This window comes from Urocitellus parryii, chromosome 5 (assembly GCF_045843805.1).
Source record: "Urocitellus parryii isolate mUroPar1 chromosome 5, mUroPar1.hap1, whole genome shotgun sequence".
Lineage (NCBI taxonomy): Eukaryota > Metazoa > Chordata > Mammalia > Rodentia > Sciuridae > Urocitellus > Urocitellus parryii.
The window spans coordinates 165752201-165779422 of NC_135535.1; the positions used below are offsets into that span (position 1 = coordinate 165752201).

The 27222-nt window shown below is 57.8% G+C and overlaps 1 protein-coding gene across 5 annotated transcripts in view; it reads left to right on the top strand.

Annotated features, from left to right (window-relative positions):
- Positions 1–27222, top strand: part of Zmiz1 (zinc finger MIZ-type containing 1) — a 215889-nt gene that overhangs the window by 30378 nt on the left and 158289 nt on the right. For all 5 annotated transcript variants that reach the window (XM_077798564.1, XM_026390187.2, XM_026390190.2 and 2 more), the window contains exon 2: positions 14104–14198. The gene's annotated coding sequence lies outside the window, so the exon portion shown is untranslated. The remainder of the gene's footprint in view (positions 1–14103; positions 14199–27222) is intronic.

Consider the following 27222-nt stretch of genomic DNA (forward strand, 5'->3'; position numbering starts at 1 on the left):
TTAGCCAGGGACCACCAGCAAGAACCCCTGGAGACAACCAATTCGAGGGTAGGAGATGGTGAGAGGATAGCAAGTTTGAAGGCCCCGGGGCTGGAACACTCCTGGCATCTGAGGACAACAGAGAAACCATTGGAGGGGGCCAGGAGCCAAGGGAAAGAAGGCGGTACCTCGCAAAGTGGGTGGGGCCAGACGCACAGGGGGCCGTCCTCGGGGATAGGGCGGGGTGAGAAGTGCGCCAGCCAGCACACAGGGAGGTGTGCCTGGAGGTGACTGAGGCCTTGATTTTAGGGTCTGACACCTGGGTTGCTGGGGCAAAGGGCAGTTGATGGGAGCAGTGGAGGGCGGAGGAGAACAGGATTCAGGGGAGGGCAGGCGAGGGGGGATGGCATCCTGCACATACAGATGTTCACCGGCACCAGAACAGGGAGGGGAGTCCAGGGGAGTGGCCGCATGGCTTGTACCAGGTCCCCGGGCTGGCGCGGCCCTGCTCCCCAGGCACTCTGCCAGCCTGCCCCCAGGCCGTGTGGGCGGTGCTCCCTCAGGGCCTGGCCTGGGGTTTGTCCCAGTTCACCACAGATGAGGGCCTTGTGTGCCCTGGTGTGGAGGCAGTCTTGGTGGGGGAGCAGGGCTGCAGCCTTGGTGCAGAGGGGTCAAAGGCTTGGCCACAGAGCCTGGAGCAGTGTCTGCTGTCAGCTGGACATGAGCCCTGGGTGTCACTCCCCAGCCTCATTCTCAGCAGGGTTGACCTCTTATGGTGAAGTACTAGCTGTCCCTCGTGTGCATGGACTGGGGTTGAGGGCCAGAGGGAGTTGCGACACATTTTGGGATTTTCACAGTGGACTTGGTTTTCTGTATTTGGTACCTACCAGTGCATTGTGACCCTGAATATGTCCTCACCCCTCTCGGGGCCTTGGAATTTTTATCTAAGGCCCCAGGATAGAATGGAAGGTCTTCGGGGTCCCCACATAATACACTGCATTTTGGTTATGGAACTTTGGCATTGAGATGGTCGTGGATTTTAGTGTGAACTACAGAGGTGCCTGGCAGGGCTCTGGGAATAGGTGAATGTGGCATAGAAGACACGTCAAGGACCGTCAACAGAGTGAAGTGGGATGGTCAAGCCCTTGTGCCCTCTGGAAATTTCCTTGACTTGACCAAGTCTAACTTGTGCCATCTGCAGATCGGGGGTAAATACACGTGCTGCACAGCCAGCCCAGCGCCTGGCCCTAGAATGCCTTCGATTTCTGGTGGCCCCTTCTCTCCCTGTCCGTCTCCACTTTGCAGCTGGAATCCAAATCTTAGGGGAGAGTTCTGCCGCTGTCGGGGCTTCCTGTGGGAGCCACAGTCCCGGGCCTGGGAACCCTTCCAAACCTAACTTGGAGGCCGTGAACCTCACCATGGCCTTGGGGACTGGCCCGCTGGCTGCGGCTCTGAGCCTGGGCCGTAGGTATTGCTCACAGGGGCATGTTGGGGTGTTAACCAGAGGCACTACTGAGCTCTGAAGTCCTGCCAGCACCGTGTCTTATTTCTCAAAGAAACGACAGGCTCCCACTTCCTATCAGCACTGATGTGGTTGCTGTTGTGTTGTTGTGGTGTGTGTGTGTGTGTGTGTGTGTGTGTGTGTGTGTGTGAACTGCCATGGGTTTTAGAGCTGTGGTGGAAAGTGAGGAAAATAGCAGATGCTGGATCCAATTGCCACCAAACTGTCTTGAAATGCTATAAATATTTTCTAAAAGATGAGCTTCCCGTGCCTGATGTGTTAGTTATCTCTTCCCCGAGAAGCTGATTTCTGAAAATTAAGACAAATAACCTCTTAAATCACAGTTGTTAACCTCAGGTGTAAAAAAACTGTTACCCCGCCAGCCGCAGGTCAGGGTGACTCTGCTCCAAGTGACTCCGTGTGACACAGACACGGCAGCGCCAACAGAGAGCACCAGACCTTGTGTTCAGTCAGAAGGCCCCCATCGTCAGCCTGGCCCAGCCACTGTGACCTGGGGCCAGTGGGCCAGCTTCTGTGAGCCTCTGTCACCTGTCTCCCACAGAGCTGTCACCTGCCACCCCCTGGAGCCTGTACGCTTCCCTGAGCCTGCCTGGGAGGTACAGAGAGGTGACTGTCCGTGCTTGATACATGTTGATCAGGATTGAAACCCCCTCTTTCCCCAGGCCCCTCATGCCTCTGCCTGGGTCCAGGACAGCCTCCTGGGATGCAGACCTTCGCCAACATCCCTTTCCAACACGGGGCCGAGCTGGTCGGGGGACCAGAGCCCCTAGCAGGCGGGTAACGGCCCAGCGGTGTGTGTTCATCCTCCCTGCATTTGCTTTTATGTTGAACCTGTATCTGTGCTGAATGATGCTCATTTTGTACTGAAGGTAACTCCAGAAAGTTTTTTTTTTTTTTTAAATAAATGTATTTCAGCAAAAGTTGTGAGTCGATTTCAAGAAAAATACTGAGCTCCTGGCAGTCTGCAGGGCGGGAGGAAATTGACGAAACCGAGGAAGCCAAGCCCTGCAGACTGTCCTGCGTGTGGTTTCCATCCTCCGCACAGGGGATGGGGAGGGGGTGACTGTGTCCCACACAGAGGAGCTGCAGAAATCCCTGTGTTGGGTCCAGGCTGAGGGAAAGTGTCTCCTGTGGGGGAGGTGGCCCAGATCCCAGGAGGCTCTGCAGCCCAGCCAGCGCCCACCGTGCAGCCCTCTCTGCTCTGAGGTTCTCAAACCTGGTGGCAGGTTCCCCGTGCATCATGGGGATGCCCACTGCATCGTGGGCCCCAGAGGGATGGCACATAGCCCTGAAGCTCAGAAAGCCCATGTGCTTCCCACACGCCCTCCCCAGTACAGCTGACCCAGGGCTGGACACAGCGTAGGCGACCAGGACTTAAGAACGTGACGGAGCAGCCAGGGGAAGAGGCCACAGGACAACCATTAGCAGGGGGTGGGGGAGATCCTCGGGCTCTGTGCACACCTACTGCTCCCTCACCCTCAACCTCTTTGGGTAGCCGAGTGCCCCCAGATTTTCTAGGACAGTCCTGCTGCCTGATCCTTCATTTCTTGTCTTGCTCTGGGTGGACATCCTGTCTGCCCTATGAATAGCCATCAGCACAGAGCACTTTCTTCATGGTCAGGGTACCCACTCAACCACCGCCTTCGTGTCTGGCTAGTGGATGGGCAGCCCAACTTGACCCCATCTTACAGATGAGGATCTAGAGGCCCAGGGTTGGCAAGTGACTTATTTGAGGTCACACAGCAAATTAATGCAGATACCTGGGCTGAACCCATGGGCACCCGTCTCCTGGCCACTTCACCTTCCATTCACAAAGATAACTCAAAACATGTTACGCATTCTGGTATTTAAATCTCACTTATGAGTTTACTTATTCATTCACTTGGAGTTTTTGTAGCCTCGTGGATGAGACTTCAGAAGCCAAATGGTCTGGTCTGTGTTTTAACCACTTTGGTCACGTGACTTCTGGCCACTTTTAATCTCTCTGTGTCTCTGTATCTTCATTAATAAATGGGCATAATTTGGGGTAAAATTGGGAGTTCATAACCCACTTCAATCTAATGTATAAAATATGATATGTCAAGAGCTTTGTAATGTTGTGAACAACCAATAAAAAAATAAAATAAAATAAAATAAAATAAATGGGCATAAATACCACGTGGGTCCATAGTGGGGATGCTGAGGCTCACAGTGCCTGGGTCAGGGAGGGAGTCTTCTCTCTTCATTGGGTGAGCTGTACCAGGTGAGGGTGGTCAGGAGCAGTTCCCAGTGTAGAAGGGGAGGGGTGTGCACCCAGAGAAAGAGAAGGAGCGCTCCATGGGCAGGCGAGGGCAGAGGTGCCAGGCCCCATGGGGGAAGGGGAGGCAATCAGAAGGCTGGGAGGAGCCCAGGCAGAGAGGACACCAGGCAGAGATGCGACATGGTGCAGTCCCAGATCGTCACAGGGGCTGCCTCGGCCCCGACACATTGCATCATGCACTGCTCCTCTGGGCAGAGGACTACGCCATGCCACCCCTGGCCGCTGAGGCTCTGGGCTGCACTGAATGGGGTGGAGGTGAGCCAGGGAGCAGAGGGAGGCCAGGTTGGCTTATCCCGGGGTCAGGCACAGAGAGTCCTGTCAACTGTTCCTCCTCTGAGGAGCCAGCTCCCCACTGTCTGTCTGTCCAGCTGCCCACTGGGTTCTCCTCCCCACATCTGTGTGCTCAGTGTGAACAGCTCTCCCCTCCAGGAATCACCACTGCCCTCAGGCTAGTGCTGACACCCTTTGGCCCAGAGACCCGTTGATTCTGCCGCTGGGGCCCAGCGCCCAGTTTTAATCACCCCACTCCTCCGTGAGACCCAGACGGTTGTATTATTAATAGTCATAATTAACCAGCATCACAGAGGGTCTTTTTCCTGGACCGCAGATCCCCAGGACAAGAGCCCCAGGAGGCCCTATCCCATTCCCACTTAACAGACAGCGTAGACAAGGCCAGGTGCAGGGAGGTGACTTCCTCGCACTGGAGCTCAGTGACTGAGTCCAGTGAGGAACCACAGTATTCCTGTCCAGAAACTGACAGTCCATTCCCTAGGGTCCTGCACACTGGTTTCTGGGGGAGGGAGACTATACTCAGGGGTCTCATCTGAGTGTGGAAGAAGGAGGTTAGAACGGGGGAGAAGAAGAACTTAGTGAGCTAGCAAGATGAGGGTCTGGCAGGGGGTCAGGGTGGGAGGTGCCCTGGGCAGAAGGAATGCCAAATACCAATATCCTTCCTCCCCACCATGCAGATGGTGGGCCAGGGCCTGGTGACGGCAGCTTCTCCTAAGTGCCGCGTCTCAGGAATGGTGATTTAAGCGCTTGCGGCAGGCTGCTTCCTGATTTATGGGGCCATTGTGGACAGGCCTGACTACACCAGCATGGCGGCCGCGCAGGGCTCCTCATATGGATCTGCAGATGGCCAGCAGCCTCCTGCCTCCCTCCACATCTCCTGGGCCCAGCCCCCACCAGGACTCCTTGTGTGCGTGTGTATGCGCGTGCCCCGGGGCCCACGCCTGAGTGGACTGCACAGGTCAACCGTCCACGAGCACAAGAGGCTATTCACATCCTGCTGAGTGGCCCATAGACTGCGTCAGCTCTGCATGTGGGTGTGTGCTGCTCTAGAGCAGATGGACACAGGTGTGCCGGGTACACACACGTGTGCCTGCCAGCGCTCTATGGGCTCATGGCCTCTGAGAAGTCTCTGTCTGTGTTCATCTGCTTCTGGATCTGTGGGCTGGGCATCTGCTTACTGCCGTGTGGGAGCATGGGTGTGTCTGTCAGGTGTGGGGGGGGCAAGCATGCAGCCCCCACCTCCTCCTGTTTCTATGGGTGCCTTCCAGCCAACAGCCTTTTGTGCGTGTGCACAGGAGTTCATGCATGTGCCTAAACAAGCAGGCAGGTGTGTGTGCACCATCACGGGCGTCACTCACACACATGCCCAGTGTCTAGTGTGGCCCAGAGGCCCTGGCCTGCTCACAAGCTCACTGTGAAGGCTCTCTGCTGTCAGAAAGGAAAAGGAGTCCTGCAGGAGGTGGGGAGATGACCTCGTCTGTCCTCTGAGCACCTCTGCCTCATTTCCATACAGATGCTGGAGGAGAGGGAGGGACCTGCAGCCGCCTCCAGGTCTCCTGGCCACCTCCATGTCTGTCCCTCATGTCCTCGAGGCCAGGCCCTGGGTCCCACCCTGGGTCACATGAGAAATGTGGTCCAAAGGCAGGCTGATCAGCACACAAGCCCAGGCTCTGTCCCTAGTGTGTGGCACCAGGCCATCCCTTGTGAACCCTCATTCCTCATTTTCCCATCTGCAAAATGGTTTTAACAATGGCCACCCATGGGGTCATGGTGGGGACTTAAGCAGGGCATAAACTCCTGGGTAGGTCACCAGGCCTCAGTTTCCCTTTTTGTAAGGGGGTACTAATGACCCTCACTGGCCAGCTCCTAGGACTGGTTTGAGAATCGGTCAGTCCCAGGGGCAGGGTGTGCTCACAGTACTTATTCCGGCTCTGAGCATGGGAGACCAGGGAGCCGGGCATGCGTGTGGGCAACACGTAGCCCTGGGTCAGACATCCATGTCTGAATCCCCATGTGCCCGCACACTCCCCTGGGACTGGGTAGACCACCTCATCTTCTTCTCCGTGGGAATCTCTGTAGGCCTGGGATTCCTCTTCTTTCAAGCAGATGCGTTAATGGTAGTCTCCCACATTTTGCAAAGGGAGGAAGGATCTAGGAGAAAGGCATAGCAATGGTGCTTCTTACCGCCATGTGAGGGGCCACTAAGTCTGGTCCGGTGAGCACGTGGAGATGGTGTGCCATCAGAGCAGGATGCCTGCTGCTGAGGTGTCCTCCGTGCTTCTAGATGTCCAGCAGCCCCACTGGAGAAGAATCCAAGCCCTTCCTCAGGGAGCCCAAGGGGCTGCCGTACAGCCAGCAGCCCCAGCTGCAGCATGGTACCTGGGGAAGGAGGTGGTTGGTTCTGATCTCTGCTGACTACTAAGGAACCAGTGTTTGGCACCACCCGGTCCTGCTACGGGGGGCCTGCGATCCGGTTACATGCCTCCTTCAGACCACAGAGGCCCTGAAAGGAGGCCCAGGAGGAAGCATGATGACCCACTGGAGCCAAGTGTGGGCTGGAGACCCCCCTAGCAGCCCCGTAGGTGCTGGCCCAGGTGCTTCCCTGCTGGCTGCAGAAGGAGCCCATGAGTGAGCCCATATGGTGTGACCTCCCAGCCTGTGCCCGCCCCGGCCAGCTGCCAAGATCCAGAAGAGGATGCAGAGGCCCTATCCTGGCAGGGGTTTCAACGGAGAGATGAGCCTCTGGCACCCAGGCCAGGGCAGGAAGAGGGCAGCCCGTGGACATGGCCAGGGCTGCAAGAGCTCAGAGGTCATGAGGCCAAGGTGGGCCCAGGTGCAGGGGCAAGAGCGGAGGCAGGCTGGGCCAGAGCCAGACCTTGAAGGACAAAGAGCTGAGCTCACTGGATGGGACAGCATTCCAGAAGGACACGAGTGTGTGGGCACTGTTTGGAGTCCTTCCCGGGGAAAGGCGGACCTCTCCCATAAGACATCTGGGCAGCTCTGGCTCAGATGGCTCCGGCTCTCGATGACCAGTGGCTGTGGGGTGAAGCAGATGGCCAGCAGGGGCGGAGGGGGGTGACCTCAGGCCTGAGCCAAGGGAGGCCAAGTGGCCCACACAGGCCAGAGCCTGAGACCTTGGCACCAGCTACTCAGAGCTCTCGACTCAAAAGTTAATGATTCATTTGTGGCCAATTTCTGCTGGCGTTTGCCTGGAAATTCCCAAGCCTGCTCCTTCCCTCGGCGCCGGAGCTCTAAGAATACAGTCTCATCTACACTTGGCTGAAAATATCGCACCCAGTATCCAGGGAATGGTTTTCAAAATTACAGCAGGAGCTATGCAGGTTAGCTATTAGGATGAACTGTTTCTGGGTAGCTGGCTGAAACCTGGGGTGGTCAGTCTGTATGCAGTCAAGTTTAAGGCTCACTCTGACCCTGTGTGCCATGTGTCGATGAGAGGAATCCTATTTATCTTCATGATGTCCCCATTTAGTTCAGAACAGATGTGACCAGAATTCAGTCTAGTGCACAACAGTTACAAAGGGCAAACTGGAGCTTGACCCAGAGCAGGACTTTGCTGGATAGAGAAATCCCTGGTATATGCAAAGGCCCTGGGCCATGAAAGTCCAGGGAAGGTTGATTGTGGAATGTCTGGGGTATGGAGGGTGTGAGAGACTTCTAGGACTGAACATAGCTCATGAGTGAAGGACTTGGATGGCTTGGGAATTTGGCAGTGGGACATGCTGGTGTCGGGGAGTCAGGGCTGGTCCCTGAGCAGGGACAGCTGTATTTGTATTTACTCATTTGGGTCTTGATTCTGCTGGTCAGCAAGCCTTTCTGGGCAGGCTACTCTTTGCTAGCTTGGGTCCAAGCTCTGCCCAGGGCCCTGCACCTGTGTGGAAATCTGAGTTAGAGAGAAGAGGTCATATGTAGTAATCCAAATAAGGGCCACAAGGACCCAGGGGAGCCTCAAGGTATGGGTGCGAACTCTGGTCTACGGGAAGCAGGCTGATGGCATCACCCGAAGTCCTCCAGTGAGTGCAGCAGAGGTGTTGGGGTCAGCTTCAGGCTCTCTGTGTTCCTGGCAGGCTCTGGGGACAGACGGTTTGGAGGTTACCTCTGTGCCACCAGACCCACCAGGCCTTATTGAATCTGAATGTGTGTCTGTCATTGTGCAGATGAGCAGAATGAGTCCCAGAGACAGGAGGGCTGGTGGCCTAGGGAGGCAGAGCTCAGGGTCCTGGCTCCTGATTCCGGCTCACGGCTGCCCTGTCCCACTCAGCCGCCCATTCCTGCAGCTCTGGGTGCATCCTCCCAGAACCAGCCATCGGAGCAGCCCGATCCTCGGGGATGAAGCATCTGGGAGTCTGGGGAGGGGGTTCCTTTGTGTCGTTCACAACTTTGCAGATTTAATTTCCTTGAGGATGCCTTGACAGTGCCCGGCGTTGGTGGTAAACAACTGCTCTCCCCAGAATGTTTGCCTGTGACAGCAGCTTTCCCTGGCGAGGGTGCTACCCGCGCTTGGCAGGGCCTCTTGGGCTCCAGCTCCCAGCTCGGGCTCCAGGCTTCTGCAAGGCATTCAAGAATGCAGAGGCAGCCGTGGGGTGGGGGCCTCTGCGCTCCCTGCTGCTGCTGTGGCCTCAGAGCCTCAGATGGCCCCTGGTTGGGGATGGTCCCTGGGTGGTGAGGTAGGCCAGGATCAGGTGTCCTCTGGCTCCCGTAGCCCTGGTGCCCAAGTCCTTGGCCCGGCTCAGGAGGAGGAGGGAGCCTGTCTCCCTAGCGCAGCTCTGCCAGGCCTGTCTGTGGCCGAGAGCAGGGGTGCCTTGGCCCCGTAGCCTCCGTGGCCTGCGTCACACTGGCTTAGGTGTCCTGAGTCAGAGCCAGGAAATGGATCTACCAGGTGGGGGGCGGGGGGGGGCTGCTGCCCCTGGAGCTGGGGTGAACCCTGACCCTGCCTGTTCACACCTGGGTGGTGCTGGCCTCACACATCCTTCCCCTGGCCTGGATTTGACCATTGCCTAAAGGACACACTGAGGTCACAACCTGCTCTGTGTTGCACCATCTGGGCCCGGCCTCCCGTCCCACTTGGTCACTAGCGGCCATTCAAGTACGCTGTTGACAGGAGGGGATCGGGACCCACGCACAGCTGTGCCCGTTCATGCTGCTCGGCCCCAGCCCGGCTCTTCCCCGTAGAATGCCTTTCCCCATTTATCCTCTGGACACTTCTCCCTCTCCAACCCAAGAATTCACCCAAGAATTACTCCTCGGGTGAAGTCTTCCTTAGCAACCAACCACTCCTCCCGTTGAAATTGTCCCCTTTTCTCAGAGCCACCTCTCCATGGACCTCTATTAATGACACTGTCACAATGTAGTATAATCACATTTTCTTGCAAAGCACTCCCCCATTAGCCCGTGAAGGCCCGGAGGCTTGTTTATCTGTGCATCCTGCAGGCCTGATATATAGTAGGTGCCTAATAAAAGCAGGCTGGATTTAATTAAGGTAGTTCCTGAAGGCGGTGTTGGAGTCTCCTTTCCTTAATGGGAAGAGGGAAGGTGGGAGTGTACTCGTGGAGAGCTTGACCTGCCCCTGTTCCCTGCCCCTGACCCCTGGGGAACACAATTGCCGGGGGTTAGAGGGGCCCCCACCCCACTTCCCCCCACCACCGCCTTCCCTGCCAGCAGGAGCCGGCTCCCCGGGCTGCCCAAGTGATCACTCTCCAGAAAACACCCCAGTGGAAACTGCATGAATGATTGATAAGATCTGAGAGCTGTTTAATTTTTTCCCCCTGTTTAATGGCTATCAATAATTTAATACGCTCTCTGTATGTTTTTAAGAAATAGCACCCATTTTGCCGTCTCCGGTTTAGCTGGCTAAATGATTTAAGTGTTGGAAATGTGCTCAGAGGATGGAGGTGGAGGGAGTTGGAGAATCTGGAGGCTGCTGGGGTTGGGAAGGGGGGATGGAGGAGGCGGGCTCAGAGTCAGCCACAGCATCTTGGCCTGGGCGATTGCGTGTGTGTGTGTGTGTGTGTGTGTGTGTGTGTGTGTGTGTGTAGGTGGGAGGGAGGGGGAGGGAGGGAAGGGGCGGGTAAAAGCCAGCGCCTCTCTGCTAAGAGCAAGATAATTGCTTTTCCGGGGCCTCACTGAACAGCAACTGAACAGCTGTCGCCACCGCCCCCCCCCCACCATGCTGAGCTTTTCTGGATGGCTCTGGGGGCTCAGGGGGGCTAGCCAGGAGCTGGGCTGATTTCACCATGGGCTGAGAATCCCCCTTCCCCTGACTTCTTTGCCCCCCTCCTAAAGCTTTGAAATCATTTGTATTTTAATGATCGGCCGCCCAGCTGGCCAGAGTCTTCCAGATGGGGTTTGGGTGGCGTGGAGGGGGAGACTCAGAATCACTCATCTCTGGGCCCACAGGGACCTAGAAGGTCATTCGCCAGTGCTCCCCCAAACTTCCCAGACGCAGGGGATCACCTGGGAGGACTTGTTAACAATTTAAATTTCTGGGCTCTCTTCCAGGCCCGCAGGCTTCCATCCTCAGGGGAGTGGCCTGGCAGGCTGTGGGTTCACCAATCAGCCGGGGTGATTCTCATCATCGGGGGAGTCCAGCTCCCTCCTCACGCCCACAGCACCCAGAGTGCCACGTGGCCACTCCCTCTGGGCACTGGGTGCGCAACCCCGCACCCTGTGAGACCCTAGATGCTCCATTCTGGAGCTCTTCCTGATGCTAGGCTGTGACCTAGCCAGCTCCCTGTGCACCTGCTGTCACCTCTGCTTCAAAACAGCCACTCTCCAGGGACCCGATGTCCTTCCCTCACCCAGCCTGGCCACTCTGTGCCTGGGCTGTGCTTCTGTTGAGCAGGGAGCTTTCTTTCTTAGTAAAGACAGGGGACTGGGGACAGGGGGCTGTGGCCTCTGTGGAGTGGATTGGCGTGGCTGCGACAGCCTGCTGCTGACCACGAGCCTCTCAACCCAGTGGGGACCCTGAGGAAGGCAGAAAGCACTGGGTCTCCGAACCCCCTTGGCCTGTCAGAGCTCAGTGTCCCCACAGGAGAAAGAAGACTGTCTTCTTCGGAGATGACGGTGAGGGGAGCCAGGTTGGAGGAGTCACACCTCCACTTAGGACAGAGCTGGACCTGCGAAGAGCGGGCAAGAGGCCTAAGGAGTCCCAGCTGAGGCCCTGGCATTGGGGGTCAGCTGAGACCCTGTCCCAGTCACCCATGTGAGGCTGTGCAGGGGGGTGGGAGAGGATTCCTGAATCAGTACATGGAAGGATTTCGGTGGACCCCCTTATCTGGGTCTAGCCTGACTTCTTTTCGGGAAGTTTGCATTATTTGTCACAGAGTGGAGCATTGCATGATGACCCCATCCATTTTGCCATCTTATTTTAATAGATAATTCCGGGGGGGTGGGGGGGTGTCCTCTACAAATTGGAGAGCCCCATGTCCACCTGTAGACCTTCTTTTTACCTGAAGTTCAGCCTCACCTTGGTCTCTGTAGGAGGAGTTGGCCAGGGAACACCTGCTTGGTGCTGATAGGTGACTCAACTTGTGATTGCCAGTCCCCTGTGTCCCTGGAGCCTGCTCTGATCACCACAGCCTGGTTGTGGGATCTTGAACCTGGGGAAGAAGAGGCCAGGTGCTGCCTAACCCTAACACAGCGTCTGCTTGGAGACCTCCAAGAGGTGGGGAGACAGAAGTAAAAGCTGTAAACCTAGTAGAAGATGGGCCTGGTCACAGAGGATGCTGCGGGCACAGGGGCAGATAAAGTGGGGGAGGTAGTCAGGGAAGGCTTCCCAGAGGAGGCACTGCCTGGCTTAGGCTTGAAGGCTGGTGGGGAAGGGAAACAAGAGATGTGAGGGAGCGAGGTTGGGCAGAGAGGAGGAAAGTGAGGCCAACAGGACTGGGGATGGGTGGAGAGGCAAGGCAGAGCGGCACCTGCCACTCCTGGGTGGAGAGCCTCGGGATTTGTTTTGGTTTTAGCTACTATTGAAAAACATCCATGTTGTATCTGTGTGGAAAAGATCCTATCCTACATGTAGAGCACCACAAATCGTCTGAAAGTGACCATCCTTTGTGTAACCCTCATGCTGTCGAGAAATAGAACATTCCAGACCTATGCTGACTTGCAACAGCCCACTGCCAATTATCCACAGCTGCCCAGCAATGCCCCAAACAGAGTGGCCTGAAACAGCCCCTTATCCAATCTCACAATTCCCTGTCTGCCTCGGGCTCCTGTGGCTGTGGTCTCCAGTGGAGTGGAGGGTCGAATGGCCCCAGTCACACCTGGCGGTTGGTGCTGGCTGCTCCCTGGGCCTCAGTTCCCCTTGGTCCTCCAGGAGAGCTAGGTGGTTCCTTTCTGTGGCCTGCCTGTTCCATCAAGGTCAGAAACGGCAGGACCTCTTGTGGCCCAGTCTCCGTATGTCACACCATGTCACTTTTGCCGGATCCTAACTGTCAAAACAAGTCCCAAGGCCAACTGAGATCCAGGGGCAGAGAGCCGACTCCGCCTCTTGATAGGAGGAGCCACGAAGATGCCCTGGCTGGACTTAGTCGGCTTGAGTCATCTTGCCTGTTCTTGACCTTGGTGTCAGTGGAGCTCAGGAGCATGTGCTCTCCTGCCTCTGGCCTTTTAAACCCATGTCGTGTTTGCAAATTCCCTCCGTGCTGCTGGATGCGGCCGCAGACCCCTCCTTCTCAGGGCTGTGGGGTAACGCGTCGTGTGGGTTCATCAGTTTATCCACCTGTGGTTGGGGCTGCTGGGGAGTCCTCGGGCTGTTCTGTGCGGCACTGGCTGGGAACCCTCTAGGTGTGTCTTTGGTGAACGAGTGCGTGGCTTCTGTGGAAATGGGGTCTCCGGTGGTGAGATGGGCAACCCGGTAGGAGGCACTTCCAGTTTTCCAGGGTGGCAGGACTAGTGTAGACCCCGCAGCAGTGTTTGGGGGCTCAGGCGGGGATTTAGAAAGATTCCCAGCTCAAGATGCCTCTGACCCTGTGCAGCTGCAGAGACACTAGCAGGGGCTTCTTGTGATGTCCCCTCTGCCCACCCCAAACCCCAGGCCTCCAGGCTGGGGGACGTGGGGCCATCAGGTGGGCCTTTTTCTGCGGCACTTTCCAACTCCTGGTCCTCTCGTTGCCTTGTCTCTGTTACCTAGAAGTTGCCTTTCATGTCTGGCCTGACCATCCACAGTCAGAACCCCCATGTCTGCAGACAAGGGATCTGGGGAGACGGACCCTGACAGCTGCTGGCGGTGGGCCAGGCCGGGAGCAGGTCCTTCTTCTGGCCTCATCTGTGTGAGACACGGGACCATGGGAGGAGCCATTCCTCTATCTTGGCCTCAGTTTCTTCACTTATTAAACGACAAAGCGAAGTATTGGCTTCACCAAGTGTCTGTCCTCTCGCCAGACTGACCCGTTCCCTGGGCTCTGACAGCGAGAAGGATGGGGGATGCTTTGGAGGCCTCGGGGGGCTTCCTGATGTCAGGCACATGGCTGGCCTACCCTGTTCAGTTCACCTTCCTCCCACCACTTACCGTCCACCCCCACCAAGCGGCTCTGGTTCTCACTAACTAGACCTCATTCCTGATGTCCAGGGGCTCCATCGTAAGAGGGGAACGAGCTTGCAGAAGCTGGAGGAGACAGGCCCAGCCGGGCCCAAAGCTGGCCTGGGGGTGAGCAGAGAAAGCAGGGCAGGTCCGAGGGGACCCTCAGAAGCATCTGGGCAGGCTCTCAAAGGCCAGTGGGACTTCGAAGGACTCAGAAGTATGCCCCTGGCACGCCAGAGGTGGGCTCGGGAGGCTGTGCTGTGCTAACGGCTGCTACTGCCACGCAGGGCAGTGCCACTGGGGCTGGTTCAGGGCATTGAACGTGAAGTTTGGGAGGGGGTGGGCCAGCTTGGTCTACCAGGAGATGGCCAGAGGGACCAGGCAGATGGGGTCTAGAGGTCGGTAAGGGACTGAGGGGCTGCCCCTGGGTTCGACCCTGAAGCTCACTGTCCCCTTCCCTCTCTCCCATAGGACTCGCAGTGACTGCGTTGGATAGAGCAGGGCTGGGGCCGCCGTCCCCTACACCTGCGACCTGAGTCCTGGTCCATTGGCAGAAACCTCAGCAGGTAAGTGGGATGGAACAGCCCCCGGGTCTGTGTGTCTGCCAGTGTGTGCTGGTCGGGGAGCACGGGGTGCCCCCAGAGAGGGCAGTGGGGTTCAGGGGGACTGGAGAGCCAGGAGGGAAAGGGGCTCAGTGCCAGTTTCCACTTCTTCCTTGGTCTCCCAAGCCAGGCAGTGGAGGGCAGGGGGGCCCTGGCCCCGGACTGGGACATTTGCTTTTATTCTGTTCCCAACTCCCAGCATAGCCTCGGGGAGCCCGGTCCCTCCAGTGCTGAGCGCCTCAGGTTTCTTATCGAGTACATAGAATTAATGATGATGATGGTGATGGAGATTATGGTGATGGTGATGCCTCTGACGCTCGGGTACTTATCTCTCTGGGTGTGCTGGGTCCTGTGTGGTTATGACCTTTCATCTTGGTGACCTCCCCAGGAGGCGCTAGTTATCATCATCACCATCGCGTAGGTGAAAACCTGAGCCTTGTGGTCAGGAAGTGACTTGCCCAAGACCATACACCAGGCCAAGCCGGGGGTTCGAGCCCAGGTCTGTGTGCACCAGAGTGCCAGGTGCCTGAGCCCTGGCCCACCCTGCCTCTGGCCTTGCCCCCTCCCTGGCTTCTTCTGGAGAGTGGGGATCAGGACGTCATCAGTGTCCTCAGAAGTGCTGGGTCCCACTCTTACTTAAGGCGAAAGGACGGACCTCTTCCAAGGCTGCTGGTTGGCCTGGGGGTTGGTCAGGACTCAGTGGATGCCATCCAGCTTCCACCAGCCCTGGCCTGTGAGGTCCCTCCGAGGTGATACCCAGAGTCCCCTCTAGAGAAGGAGTAGGCTGGCTGGGTAAGGCTCTCTCCATTTTTACCCATCTTGTTCAGTTTCCTAAGTTTGTATTAAGCACTTACTGTATGCAGGCACCACCTGCAGGGAGAGGGGCCTGTCAGACTGTCCAGCCAAAGCAGGGACGTCCCTCTACTGTGGTAGACAGGTCTCAGAGGTTAGAGGGGGGAAGTCTAGTAGATGACTTAAAAGTGAGTCACAGTGTAGAGAGAGAGGGGCAGTGACTGAGTGGGGAGCCGGCAGGAGGAGGAAGGAATTGGCACAGGGGATTGTGAAGGGCCATCAAGGCCAGGCTGGGACGTGGGTCCTGAGGGCAGCGGGAGCCATTGACTTACCCCATGGTAAGTTGGGGGGTACTAGCAACCGTGTGCTGGAGTCTGTCCCTTTGGCTGCACTGGGAAAGTCATTTTAAAGGCCTCTCTGGAAGCCAGGACACTAGTGGGCTGTCCCAAGGACCAGTCACCGTGGGAGTTCAGAGAATTTTGCTGGAGCCAAAGTGAGAAGCACAAGGGACTGGGGAAGGGACATCGGAGCCTCTGCAGCTGCCGATGCTGGGATGAAGGCAGGAAAGCTCCGGCAGTGTGAGATGGAGGTTGACCTTGGAATTCTGAGTGGGTGGGGGAGGCTGCGCTCCAGGAAGGCTTCTTGAGGAGGTGGAGCAAGTGGTGGCCCAGAATTTCCTGAGGGGGCCAAGAAATACATGAGGAAGAAGACAACCTGGGTGACATTGCATTTTACAGGGGCCTGATGTTCTCATTGAAAGTATAGATAAACACACAAATGTCTTCCCACACACCCAAGGCCTCCCTGCCCAGAGTCATGGCTGTGTGCAAACAGACAGAGGTGTGCGCCTGACCGCGTACTTGCAAACATGCCTGCACATGGTGCAAGTGTGCAGACATGTCTACGTGCACACAGGCTTGATTGGCCACGCGCACAGGTACGAACGCAGATGTGCAAAAGCAAGCTCCTTCACATCCATGTCAACGTGGTGCCGGGCGCCAGCAGCTCTGGGCCAAGGCTGCAGCTCTGTGGGCGTGTTGGGGGGCTGACCACGTGACTGAGCAAGGCCCAGCTCTTGCCTTCCACCCGCCCCCCCGGGTTTCCTCTGGAAACAGGAGCACTCCCCCTCTGCTGCCCGTGGGTGGTCATGAGGATTCAAGATGGAGGCTGCTGGGAACAATTTCCGGTGCTTTGCAGCTTCAATGAATTGGAGTCATTTTTCTCATAAGAAAACGGGTCATGGGTTCAGTGGGACGGTTGTAGGCACTGCCATGGGACATCTGTGGGGTGCTGTCCTTGTTCCTCATCCCCTGGGGACTCCATCCAGGCCTCCTGGGGCCTGGGCACCCTCTGAATCATGGCACAACAGGTGTCTTCTCCAAGACAGTGGGGTCTGCACCATTCTTTTTTTTTTTGGCACCAGGCATTGAACCCAGGGGTGCTTAACCACTGAGCCATATCCTCAGCCCTTTTTTGGTATTTTATTTAGAGACAGGGCCTTGTGGGGTTGCTAAGGCTGGCTTTGAATTTGGGATCCTCCTGCCTCAGGCTCCCCAGCCTCTGGGATGACAGGCGTGCGCCACCAGGCCCAACCCGCGTCATCCCTGCCAATGCCTTTACCTGTGGACTCCTGGACACTCGGGGGTCCATGGCACTGAACTTTGGCACACCAATCACGTTAGACTGGCCCACTGTTGACACGCTTTCTGAATCCCCCCTGAGAAGCCCAAGAGGGAGGCCTCACAGAACCCCGCAGACAGGAAACAGATACAGCACGTTAGGTGAGTTTCTAGGACACCTGCTCAGAAGTATTGGGCTGGGTTCATGGCCAGGCCACTGGCTCTCAGGGTTTGCGCTCTTTAATCCAGTGATCTCCCTCCAGGAACAGGCCCTCTTTGCTGATAGGGAAACAAAGAGGTTGAGCCACAGAGCCAGGAAGGGCCAGGTCCAGGATTAGTGCTCATTAACCCCACTGCACCCCTAGATCCAATCCCCACCCTCCTTCCTGGAGGGGCCACTTTGAATTGGAGAGGTTCCCCAAGAAGATTCTGGGGTTAGCTGGGCTTTCCTCCTGGCTCAGTATTCCCCGGGCATATTTGTCCTTTTCTTGCAAATAAAAAGATGGGTTGTCCTCTGAGGCCTGCTGTCTAGCATGATCTAGAAACTTTTCCTCTGAGACCCCTTGGTAAAGTGTCCTTGGGATTGTCCTTTGGAAACATGGCCAGCAGGAGGCTTCAGGGTCATTAGGAGTCCTGGAATAGCCCTGGGGGAGGCAGGTGGGTTCCCACACCCGTTAGCAGGCTCTTTAATCTGCTGCAGTGACACTGCTCGGACCCCAGCACAGCTAGCAGGGATTAGGCCTGACCCGGGAGGTGACAGTTAGCTGGGCCTTAAAAGAAGAGGAGACATTTGCTAGGTTGATGTTTAGGGAGAAGGAAGATCTAGCAGTGGCCCCAGTTCTAGCAATGCCCAGAGACGTGAGAGTTCATTTACAACTCTTTGCGCCTGCACCTGCCCAGAGGAATCTTCTAGAATCAGGACCAGCTCCATATCTTGGGAGGCCCTATGGAAAATGAATGCAGAGTCCTTTGTGCACAAGTTACTAGAAATTTCAAGATGGTGACAGTAGAGTGGGGTCTTTGTAAGCTTGGGCAACTATCCATGAAGCTAGCCTTGTGTGGAGTGAGCGTAGTAGTCGTGGGATTACATGGAAAGAACCATGTCTGTGTGCAGCCTCCTCCATTGACCTAGAGGCTCCGCAGCCTGGGGCAAGTGCCCCTCAGCTCTGTGAGCCTCGCTGCCCCCAGAGCATCGGTGTCTGCCTCCCTGCAGCCGAGGCTTGGTGTGGCCAGCTTGTCCCAAGCAGCCAGGATGGAAACTTCAGCTAGGGTGAGATTGCAGCCTTTCCATCAGGCATGGTGTCCAGGCCTCCCCTGGCCTGCCCCTGTCGTCCTTCCAGCCCTTTCCTGCATGTCTTGTGCTCTATTTTTCATGCTTTTCCTAACTCACCAGGCCAGGTAGATGTGTGAGGAGTGGGCTGGGCGTGGGTTGAGGCCGGCTGTGTTTTATTTGCAGAGCCTTCTGTCTTAACTGCCCCCTGCCTGTTCGTCTCGCTCTTCTTGGCAAACTCACTCCCACGGGCTGGATGCCAAGGAGCCTTGACTGACTCCGGCTCCTCCTCCAGGTACCTTCAACGGCCCCTTGCTCTGTGGGGCTCTTGCCAGAGCACAACCCCCTTCCACATTCCATCTGACCCTCCTCCGAGCCCTTGAGAGGCCCTGTTCCCATTTGCTGGATGGAAAACAGAGGCTCAGAAAAGTGCAACCCCCACTCCAAGCTCCTGGGCTGCACGTGGGACGGGGTGTGGATGGGGACAGCAGAGACCATACCTGGACTCCACCCTGGGACAGACTCACATTCCAGCCCTCTGGGGAGACTGGCTTTTCCCTCCTGTTAAAGGGCTCCAACCTCTGGTCCAGGAGCAGTCCCAGGTACCTGGATGACTGAGGGGGGCCTGGTGGGCCCCTGAGGGCCAGCCAGGTAAAGGAGGTAGGCCCCCAACCCTGCCCTGGCCTGTGGGTAACGTGGCTCGGTTCACGTTACCAGGCGGCGGACAGCCAGGTAAATGGGGCTCCAAAGCCTGGGGAGTCACACACTCGGCAAGGAGAGAAGCCTGAGCTGGTTTGGAAAGTAACAGCCAGAAAAGGCTGGACGCAGAGGACAGAGACCCACGTCAGGGGAGTGACCAGCTGTTCCGGGTAGCTGGCACTTTATAAAAGGCACTCAAACACTTGGTGGATAAATGAGGGGACACTACTGTGACTAGGGGTGCAGGCTCTGGGCCTGGACCTTGGAATGATTCCAGTCTTGCCACTCCTTTCTTTGCAGCCTCAGATTAGTGACAAGCTCTCTGTGCCTGTGTCCATGTCTGTGAAGGAGGGAGAGCAGGGCCAGCCTGACCACTGTGAGGAGGTCACTGAGGTCCCTGGGCAGGGCGCACGGCAGTGCATGGAGCACGGACAGCAGTCTGCAGCGTGCAGACAAGTGGCGGGCATCACTGTGGGCTGCATGGGGCTGTGGTCATTTGGAGCAGGCAGGGACATAGTGACATGGTCATTTAGGAAAAAATGGTGGGGAAAACAGGGCTGCATTTGGGTCCCCTAGGAGGTGGTTCCAAACAGCTGCCGCTCAGCATGCTGCAGGCAGCCCGGGGCGCGGGGGGCGCCCTCCTCTTCTGCTCCACCAGCCCCTGACACGCGGCCTCATGCTGCCAGCTTGCAGGGCCATCACCTGTCAGTCAGCACCCTTCAGGGTCACAGGGGCAGGTGTGGGGCTGGCTGCTAAGACCTTGAGTGCCAGAGCCCACTCACAGAGGGCCTGGCCAGGCCCAGCCTAGGGCTCCAGGGTCCGCAAGTGGTGCGCCTGTCATTCCCGGGCGCCAGCTGGGAATGCGCACCACCCTCCCCCGGCCTGGAATGTGTTGCCTAGAGCCCAGGCCCCTGTGCTGGCAGCCCCAACTGGCCACCCCCACCCCTGGCTGGAGCTGCAAATAGTCCAGGGGCTGCTGCTCATTCCGGCCTGAGCAGGGAACACCCCTCTGGGGCAGCAGGGTGAGGCTGCCTCTGGGCAGGCCTTCTGAGCGGGACTTATTTAAGCCTCAGTCTCACCTCAGACCTGCTGTGTGACTTTGGATAAGTCGCTGTCTCTCTCTGAGTTGTTTATTGCTCAGAGAGGACAGGTCAAGGGGTCACAAAGTGCCGTCTTCAAGGGTGTCAACAACCCGGTGAAGCGGGGTTATACTAGGGGGACGATGAGGAAACGCGGAACACAGAGGGATTAGGAAACCTACCAAGGGTCACGGGGCTGTTGGTGGAGCAGGGCTTGACCTGGTAGTAAAATGTGTGTTTTCCCCGCTAAGTCAAACCGCAGCTCATGGGTCCTGTTATGGTCACTGGGTGACCGTTCACTCGCACAGCCGGGTGGGGGGTCATTTCCTTGGTCTCAGCACTGTGTTCCGCTCTGGTCTGAAAGTGAGTGGCAGAGGAGGAGCTGGGTGAACGCAGCTCAGGCCTGGGCAGAGCTCACAGAGCCCAAGTGTGCAGCTGCTGAAGGGGAGCCCTCATGGGGGAGCAGATGAAGGGGCAGGAGGCGGTCGGGGAGACTGCCTGGAGGAGGCGGCGGTGTGCTGGATTCCTTGGAGGTTTCCTGGGGTCTCTGCATCACTTGGGGGTGGCGCAGGACAGTCGAGGTGGCAGGAAATGATCCCTGAAGCAGGAGCTGAGGCAGCTCTGGAGGGCCCCTGAGGCCGGGCCCAGGGCCTGGCCTTCATTCTCCAAGCTCAAGCCAGGAGGGTTAGCCTCAGCCCACTGGTAGGCCAGGGTGAAGTGGGGCCCAGCCTGAGACTCGGCCTGCCCAGAGGGGGGTGGAGGGCATGTCTGCTCCAGGGGCCACACCTCCTGGCACCACTGGGCTGCTGCCAGCCTCTCTCCTGGCCAAGCACTGGAGCCCTCTACCAGGAGGGACATGCCAGCCTCCCCAAAGATTGAAAGATGAAGGTGGGTATCCGAGTGTCATCTGCTTCTGCCACCATCTATACCCATACTCCACCCACAACCCCTGTGGGCCTGACATCAGCTCGGAGCTTAGAGTGTTTAGTGATTAGGTGGATCAGAGACAGCCAGAGACTAGACTAGAGACACGCAGCAGCATCATAGTGAATATAGGAGACTGGAACTCAGGCAAGTGGTGTCCTTCCCAAGGAGGCAAGTCTGTGTCTCTGGCTCTCCCAGAATCCTGGGAATGCCTCCCCAGTTGCATGTCCTCACTCACCTAGGTGTGACAAGCTGTGAAGTGCTCCGTGGGTGTTAGGGCAGGCCACTCCCCCTCCCTCTAAGGTTTCTTACCACCTCTCCCAAGCCCCGGAGTTTGTCTGCCTTTAATCCATGAGGCAAACTCTTGGAATAGAGAACAACCTGGCCCATGTCCTGTGTCCCTGGGTCCAAAGATTTGATGACCTCGCAACACAGGTGGGGCTGCAAGGGTGGCATCTTTATTGAGTCCTAGCAAAGCCCTGGTGGCCACTCTCTCTCGTGGAGAGAAATGGTCTCCGGATGTCGGTCGGTCAAGGCCCCTCGAGCGCAGGTGGGGAGCTGAGGCCCGGAGAGGGCAGGGTGCACCCCACAGGAACTCCACATGGCACTCAAGCCTCTCAGCGGGGCAAGCTGTGACCCTAAACCACGCTGAGGGCACACGGGTGCAGACGCTGTCAGGGGAGAGCACCTGTGGTGGTCAGCACCAACTCCCAGGGGCTGGGGACGCAGCGAGGAGGCCGTGGAAGCTCAGGGCGTCTGTGGAGACCCACTCAGTGGGCTCTGGGAGCTGCATGGGTGACCGCCTCCCTCACCCGCCTCCTGTGACTGCCCCCAGCCAGACCTGCCATCAACAGGCTTCTCCCCGTCCATCTAGCTGACAGCCTGGGACCACAGGCCTGGCCTGAGAGCTGTCAGGGTGTAAGAGGGTGAGGAAGGAAAGTGGACTCAGGAAGTCGGAGTCCACCGTGTCCTCATCAGCCCCCTCTGCCAGGGACCTTTGGAGTGCCCAGCTGGCCTGCAGGCTGGGAAAACCACAGAAGCATATCCGGCAAGTGGCTTGCAGCTCTTCTGAGGGTGCAGCAATCAGAGAGGGCTTCCTGGAGGAGGTGGGTCTGCAGCTGGGCCCTGAGGAAGGAGCCAGACCATGAACTGAACCGCGAGCTGGACCGAGGCCGACCTGCGGGCTGGGTAGAGGGCCAAGAGCCAGAGGTGAAAGGAAGGCGGTGCAGATGCCCCCTGGAGGCCAGATGGCAGAAGAAGGAAGTTGGAAATGTTTTTTTCTAACTTGCTAAATGTCCCCGGGGCAGATGACCGCCCACTCTGCCTCAGTTTCCCCCAGATCTCCTCTGAGCTCCAGGCACCTGGAGCCACAGGAGCACTTGGTGCTTTGGTGGAAGGGTCTGCCTTTGGGGACTTGTGAGCAGGTACCCGGGTCCTAGGCTGAGCAGACAGGGCTCCCCCAGGAGCTGGTGGGCGGCTGGCCAAGGAGGGCTTCTCTCTGGCAAGAGTCGGTCTCAGACTCTCGGCTTTGCCAGCCTGGGAGGAAGCAGCAGGCCCCCGGGGCAGACCCACCTACGGAGAGGGCTCGGGGGTGGACTGAGAGAATCGGGCTTCCCCTGTCCTTCCTGTGATCGGCCACTGCCTCCTGCCAGGGAGTCTGCCCCCCCACAAGGCTGTGGGGCTCAGACTGTGACGCAGACAGAGTGCCCTTTGGAGCCTCCTGTGCTGGTGCCAGGCCCACAGTCTGCTGCAGGCCCCGTAGGCACCTGCTGCCCTCCCAGGGCGTGGCCCCTCCCGGTGGCGGGGCTGGGCGGCCTGTGTGTCTCCACTGACCCGCCCGCCCGCTCCTCTCCCCTCCCTCCTATCAGCAGAGCAGCAGCGACAGCTCCTTGGACTCCGAGTACCCGCGATTACTCCGAGTACCCGCGATTGCGCAAGTCCCCTCGGCGATTTGCACAGCCGCCAGCACAGGACGCGCCAGCTCGGGGCTGCCCAGTTCCTGCTCAGGAAGCCAGAATTTGTTTCTGGAAGAGTACGGCAGCCGCCCCACAGGAGGGCGGCCAGTCTCCCTCAACTCAGAAGCCTCTTCATGACCCCTGAGTCACATCACATTCATAATATCAGATGGGCTTAGGCCCCGCGTCAGTGACAGAAAGCACAGTCACAGAAGGCATAAGACCGGGCCAGGGTCACACAGCCAGGCCAGACCCCTGGTCAGCCCCCCTTTTGCACCAAGCCAGGTGTGTCGGGGGGGGGGGCATCGTCTCCCTCCTGGGCTCCCGCTGCCTTCATCGGCTGGGTCCGCCAGTGGCCTGACATTTACCTGGTAAGGAGAAGAGCCTCCTCCCTCTAAAATCAAGAGGCTAAAAATAACCAGGTCCAGCTTCCTGGGGCCCCTGCCCAGCCAGTCCTGCCTGCCTCAGCGACCTTTCTCCTGGGTGCTAGAAACCAAGTGTTTGCGAGTGTTCTATGGTCCCTTGTGCCCGGGGCTTCCTAGGGGTTGAAGCAGGAGTGGCTTTGCGTGTGCGGCTTCTGAGCCTGGGTCTGGATCTCTGCAAGGCCAGCCTGTCTGCGGGATGTCAGGGCAGTGTGCCCTGCCTGAACCTCAGCCTCCGTGCCCGGACTCCCTGTACGCATTTCCTGTCCAGGTGGCTGCCATCTCCCTAGACGCTGGGGACCCTCCCTTGAGCTGCTGGTTTCTGCTGAGCTACCCGGACTCCAGGAGAGGGGCCTGTGCCCTTCCTCCTCTGATGCTCCCTTCACCTGCACTGGCCCCAGTGCACACAGTGTGGCATCCTGCCCTGGTGCCACTTCGGCCGAAATGAGCCTGGGTTCAGAAATGGAATTGCACCTTGCTGGCCTCTAACCCGGGTTTTTTTTTTTTTTTTGGTTGTGCAGGGGATTGAACCTAGGGCCTCGCACATACTGGGCAAGTGCTCCACCATGGAGCCACCTCCCCAGCCAACCTGTAATCTCTGAAATGAGCATCCTCACCTGAGCCTGCGGCGTGGCCAGAGTGGAGGCCCTGCACAGTTGGAGCAGGCGTGTGTCTCGGGCTGTTCTTTCTGTTGCTGTGTAAACACACGCTGGCAACCTAATGCATGAGATTGATGTATTGGGGCAGGAAGGAAAGGTCTTGAAGACCCAAGCTAACAATTGGCCACTCAGTTTCCCCCAAGTCAGGGACACTTGCTCCATTCCCTGTGCCCCTCCTGAGTGGCCTGGCGTGCCTGCCCAGCCTGTGTTTGTCCAGTTTGGGGGCTGGGTCAGTGTGACCAGAAGCCTGTGGACACTGGCCTTCATCCAGGGGCTGGCCGGCTTTGGAATCCGCCCAGTGGAAACAGAAGTGGCTTTCCAGCTCTGGACTTGCCAGCTGCGGGAGCCTGGGCATGTGGAGCGGCCTCTGCGTGCTTTGGTTTCCTCACCTGAAAAGGGGACGATCGTGGCGCCGAGCCTATAAGTGTCATGAGGGTTCGGTTACAACAAATGTGCAGCACTCAGAAGAGCATCTGGTACGGGTGATCGTGGGCCCGTGTCACTGGGCCTCGGTCGTAGTGAGGCAGGTCCTGCAGTTGGTGGCAGTATCCGTGGCCACCTGCTGCTGGTTGAGTTCTCGGTGTCGGGTGTCGACACTTGGCATCCATTACTGCATTCAGCCTTCCCGGTGACCACACGCGAGGCACCCTTGTCAACTCTGTGTTCCAGATGAGGACACTGAGGCGTGCAGGGGCCACCTGGAGTCCGAAAATGGTAGAACCCAAAACCAGAACTCAGAATCAGCTCTGCTGGGGTGACTGGCCAGTTGGGTTTGCCTAGGACCATCCCAGTTTTAGTACCAAATGTTCCAGATCCTGGAAACCTCTCTCTCCCAGGCAAACCAGGATGGTGGCCACATTGGCTGGGTCTGAATGCACTGGCTCCAATTCTGAGCCCTCCTGACCCCTCCTTGGATCGGGGGGCTTGCTGGTGCCCACACCTGATAACTGGCCTCCCTAGCCGGACGTCATTGCTCCCCTCCACCCCCAGCCCTGACTCCAGTCGCCTCTCCAGCTTCCTCTTCTCCCTCCCTCTCTAGCAGGAAGGGCCTGGATCTTGCCTGCTGGGCTCTCTGTGCCCGGGCTGTGCCTGCTGTTGACCTGCTGTGGACGGTGGGCCCTGGGCCACCCTCACCAGGCCTCCGTCTTCCCTTTTGCATGAGGGCTTTGGTAGCCCTACTCTTAGCTCCCTAGAGAACTCTGGAAACCTCTTTTCTTAAAAGACGGATGGCAGAGGGGAGCCCCTGCCCCAGCGCCGGCCTGGGCAGGGCAGGCAGGAAGGATTGCACGGGCCCTTCCGGGGCATTGATGGAGTGTGCTGCTGACAAAGGAGAAAGGTCAGCAAGGGGACAGAATGGAGTTGGTGTCAGCCAGGGGTAGCAGCACCCTCCCCCAGGTCGGGGCTTCCTGGGGGGAGGGACTGCTGCTCCCTAGAGTCCCGGGTCAGTTCCTATTGATGCAGGCGGCTGGTGCTCCAGGGGAGCTGGGCACCCAAGGCCCCAAGTGCAGGGAAGAAGCCTAGAGGTCCTTGAGACCTCCCTCCCCCTCACCCCAGAGCCCAGTAGTGCATCTGACCTCCTGAACCCTCTCTGTGTCCCACTGGCCACCCCACTCCTGCCAGCCATCAGGCCTCCTCACCTTCTTGCCTCTAAAATCCTTTCCCAGCCTCCCACTCCCAGTCACCAGGAAGAGGGTCCAAATTCGGAGATTGCCATGAAGGCTCCTTGTGAGCTCAGTGAGGCTGCTCAAGCTACCTGGGCCTTCCTCCTACAAGGTGCCAGGACATCTGTGCCCCCCTGAGTGCCAGGCCCAGCTCCGGGCTGCCAGCACTCCAGCCTCATCAGGGCTGCAGGGCCCAGGACCAGAAGGCCGTGTGGATGCACGGGCTACCCTACGCCCTCCTCAGACACACCTTGAATTGCTGCTGGGAAATTGCCCCGTGCCTCTCATGCCTCAGTTTCTGGAGCAGGGAGGAGCCATCTGTTTCCCCAGGCACACGGAGGCTCATTCTCAAGCTGACTGTAGATTGCAGTGGGCAAGGACCAGACTCTGGGGTGGTAAATACGAGCGTCTGATCCCAGCACCATCACTGACTAGCTGTGTGTCCTAGGGCAGTCCTTCTGACCTCTCTGAGCCTCAGTGGGATAATCTGTGATATGTGGGTGATCATAGTCCCTCCTTTACAGGATAGCAGGATTCAGTGAAGTGGCAGATGTAAAATAGTCGCAATGTCCTAGAACATTGTAGGGATCAATAAAATCAGCTCTCATCAGTCATCATCAGGTCAGACAGGAACCTTATCCATGAGCTGAGGCCATATTTCAAGGGGGTTCTTCCCGCTCTTGGAAGAGACCTTCCATTTCTGCCCACTGACCTTCACCCTGTCCTTGTACGCCTCTCTCACACCGTCTGAGACCCCAGGAAGCCTACCCTATCCCCATGTGCATCTTCTGTGCTGTTAATCCTGTGGCCTCCCGGCCCACACAGGTGTCTGGACCAGAGCCGGGGCCTGATAAGGGTTGGTTGGGTGCAACTGATGTGCACCAAACAAAGTCACCTCCAAAGAACAGCATGGCAGTGACCAGCCAGGCCATCCCCAGACTGCTGAGGGCCACAGCGCACATCCACCCAGCCCCCTGTGGGGCAGGTGGAGCAGCCCCAGAAGGTGATTCTAGGCCACCTCCTGTCCCTGGGTCTGAGCTGTCTCACCGTGTTCTGCTGCTTGGGTCCCTTCCCCACCCCCAGAGTTCTCTGTTAAATCGTGTTATTATATTTAAACAAATCAATTCCATTGCAGAGTTTTCCTGTCCTAATGATGAGTTTGCAGCACAAATGCCATTGATTTCTCACGGCCCTGAAAACCAGTTGATGAATTGCACCGGGCGTGTCTTTGGGGAGGCAGCCTGAGCCCCTGGCTTGCCCTCCCGTGTCACCACCCGCCCCACCCCATCCTCAGCTGCTGCCTGCTCTCAGGCTGAGGTCACTGGATAAAGGGAGCCCCCCACCCCCACCCCCACCCCCCAGCACTCGCCGTGGGTGGAATGTCATCTCGAGGGGCTGGGGCCCCTGTTCTGGGGAAACAGTCGTGCTGGAGATTTCTATTGATTTTGGCCCAAGGCAGGATCACATCGTACAGAGCGGAGAAGTGGTGCCCTGTGATCTGGGCTTCCCTGACAAGTTCAGAGCATGTCCCCGAGAGCCACTGACAACACAGGCACCGTTCCTGGTCCTGGATGGGTCTGCAAGGCACAGGAGGTGCCGGCGACAGTGGTCAGCACTACTAAAGTGTGACAGCTTCCCTCTGAGAAAGCCCACCATGTTTGAAGTCACGGTCACAGATGCCACCTGGGACTCTGACTAGGATGCCCCCAGGGCTGGGTGGGCACACTGAATCCACGCAGCCACTAGAGGGAGGGACTGCTGGGTGCCCTGGCAGAGGCACCCCAGCCTGCCTGTGGCTGTGACTCCATCTACCCCCTTGCAAGGCTAAAAAGTGACTCTGACTACCAGCCATTTTTCCGTCTCCACCCGCCCTGGGTGTTCAGTCTGCCCAAACCAGGTCACAGGCTG